We start from the raw sequence: 3566 nt of genomic DNA on the forward strand, positions 1-3566 counted from the left end.
CAGGCAGTGGTCTGTAGAAAAGTCTCTTACAGTCCTTGAAGCAAATTCTCAGTGAAATCACCTTTCTTTTTTGACCCCATCCTGAGGGTTTAATTGAAAACTGGTAATTTCCTGGAAAGTCTTAACTTATTCACTTGCAATACTTCAACAAATATTCATTGAATACCTTATGTGTACAAAGCACTGTACTTTGTTTCTCCAAGGAGTTGACAAATGGATGAGGAATGGTCCTGGCCTTCAAAAAGTTTAGCAGAAAAAAATGTGTAAAAAAATAAAGCAATAAAAATCACAGGCTAGCAAATTCTGTAAGGGGAATCAAAGGTAAAAAGTAATAGAAAACCAATCTGCTTTCATCTGTGATCTTTGGTCTCCTTTAACGGTTGATTCATTCATTAACTCATTTGTTACAAATATTTATGGAGTCTTTACTAGATAAGTACCATGCTAAGCTCTGGTAATTTAACAAAGAACAAGACACAGCAAATGCCCTAGGAGTGCTTATAGACCAAGCAGGCATTCCCAAAAAAGGGACATAGGAAAGGGGGAAAGTGCTATCACCCACAGAGGGGGTGAAAGTTGGTTCTCGGTAGAGGTGGAAGAATATCATTTTTTAAAACATAAAAGATATATAACATGCAGTACATAAACATATAGCATATACAGGTCATTAAATTTTCAAGGAGGAGGGGAGCGGTGATTAGAAAAATGTCTAAAAAGACTCCTTAGACAGGTGATAATAAAAAGGGTTGAGAAACACTGATATAGACAATTCACCAAGCAATTTCAACATAATATGCTAAATGCTATGATAAGAATAAGTCAGGTGGGCTGTCGGACCACAAGGAAGGGACACCTAACCCAGGCTTAGGATGACAGGAAAGACTGCTTAGCAGGCAATATTTAAGGACAAAAAGCAAGCAAGGGCCAGAAAAGGGATAAGCAGACCAAAGCCCAATGTAAACAGTAAAAAGAAACAAGAGACTTTGCCAATCAGAAACTGCCAACGAATCTCTAATGAGAGTCTTTCCATGTGAAACCAATCTATGTCTTTGTCTTCCTTCCACATAAAAGCTCACTGCCCATGCTGCTGCGGTGGCGCACCCTGAACCTCTCCCGAGTTCTGCCAGACTCATGAATCATTCTTTGCTCAAATAAACTCTGTTAAATTTATTTTGTCCAAAGTGTTTCTTTAAGGTATCCCATAAGGGTGCCACCTTTGAGTGGTCCAAAGCAATAAAAGGCTCTGCAGAAAGTCAAGACTGCAGCATAAGCAGGTCTTCCACTTGGGACTTACGATTAGCAGATCCAATGAGACATAAAATGTCTGTGGCAAATAGGAATGATATATGGAGTCTCTGACAGACAAAGTAAGAAAAATCATAGCATAGGCTTCCAGGGTTGAAGCAAAATCACACTCTCTTCAGCAGATAACTTTCCTCATTTTGAGAAACAATCTTTTCTCTCTGTGATACAATGATATAGACAAAAAGCTAACTATATCAAGTGAGCAGGCAACCCAGAGTATCCATAAAAACTGGGTGTTATCTGATTTGCTGAGCCATAATTTAAGTATAAACAGCAGCAATCTATCTTCAAGTTCTATAACTAGATGGCTCAGATTTTTTGACACTTAATTCTATTACATTCCTCCTTTTTTCCTCAGTCCACACGTATTGCCCCATGGGAGTTCCTATGACTAAGAAGGAAAAACTCAGTACTGGTTTATAGATGTTTCTACCCAGTATACTAGTACCGGAAGTGAATGGCTGTAGCATTATAATCCCTCTTGGGATTGGTAATGAAGGGCAGTAGTAATAGAAATTTATTCCAATGGGCAGAACTTCAAGCAGTTCATTTGATTATCACTTTGCATCAGAATGTAGACAAAGAATGTATCTATATTGATTTTCAGGGACTTGTTAACACTTGGGCCTGATGATCAGGGACTTCGAAAGAACAAGATTAAAAGATTGGTGACAGCAAGGTCTGGAAAAGAGATATGAGAGTAGACCTCTCAGAATGGGTGCAGTGTGAAAATATTTGTATTTCAACTGATGGCTTATCAAAAAGTATCCAAAGCATGTCAACCACAAAGCAAAAATCTATGCACCAAACAAAAATATAAAGGATTTAAAGCATGCCACTCCAAAAACAAAATCACACTACAAAGTCAGCAAGACAGGAAAAAAGAAACAAAATGTCGACAAAACAATCAGAAAACAATTAACAAAATGGCAGTAATAAGTCCTTACCTATAAATAACTATCTTGGATGTAAATAGATAAAATTATCCAATAAAAAGTCATATAATGACTGGATGGATAAACAAGACCCAAATATATGCTGAATTCAAGAAATTCATATCAGTTTTAAGGACACACAGACTGAAAGTAAAGAGATGAAAAAATATTTTATGCAAATATCAACCAGAAAAGGACAGGGGTAGCTATACTATCAGACAAACTAGACTTTAAATCAAAAACGTTAAAAAGATAAAGGCAACATTCTACAAGGGGTCAATTCATCAGGAAGATATATGCAACATCAGAACACCTAAATACGTGAAGAAACTATGAAAGGATCTGAAATGAGAGAGACATTATAGCATAATAGTAGGGGCCTTCAATAATATACATATCCAGACAGAAAATTAATAAGAAAACACTGGACTTGAAAAATGATTTAGACCAAATGAACCTAGCAGTGATATACAGAACATTCCCTTCAACAACAACAGAATAAACATTCTTCTCAACTGCGCATGGAACATTCTCCAGGATAGATCATATGTTAAGCCAAATGACAAGCCTTAGCAAATTTAAGAAGGTTAAAATAATGTCAAGCAACTTTTCTGACAACAATGGTAAGAAACTAGAAATCGGAAACAGGAATTTCAAGAAATTCGCAGATACGTGGAAATTAAACAGCATGCTCTCAAGGAGCTAATGGGTCAATAAGGAAATTTAAAGAAAATTAAAAAATATTGTGAGACAAATAAAAATGGAAACACAACATGCTAAAACTTATAGGATGAGAAAAAGCAGTGCTAAGCAAAAAATTCATAGCAATAAATACATAGAAAAAGATATCAAATAAACAATGTTATGCCTCAAGGAAATAAAAGAACCAAGCCCAATGTCAGCAGAAAGAAACAAGTAATGAGGTTAGAACATAAATAAAATAGAGACAGGAAGAACAATATAAAATATCAATGAAAATTAATTTTTTTGAAAAGACAAGAAAAAGTGAGAACTCAAAATTAGAACTGAAAGGCATTACAACTAATAACACAAAACAAAAAGGATCATAAGAGACTATTGTAAATAGTTATATGCTAATAAATTGGATAACTCAGAAAATGAATAAATTTCTAGACACATACACTACACCAGGACTGAAACAGGAAGAAATAAAAAATATAAACAGACCAATAATGAGAGCAGATTGAATCTGTAATTAAAAGTCTTCCATCAGATGAACCTGAAACCATCATTCTCAGCAAACTGACAGAAGAGCAGAAGATCAAACACCGCATGTTCTCACTCATAGGCGGGTGTTGAACAATG

Source organism: Sapajus apella, unplaced genomic scaffold (genome assembly GCF_009761245.1).
Source record: "Sapajus apella isolate SASKATOON/1434 unplaced genomic scaffold, GSC_monkey_1.0 scaffold81, whole genome shotgun sequence".
Taxonomy (NCBI): Eukaryota; Metazoa; Chordata; class Mammalia; order Primates; family Cebidae; genus Sapajus; species Sapajus apella.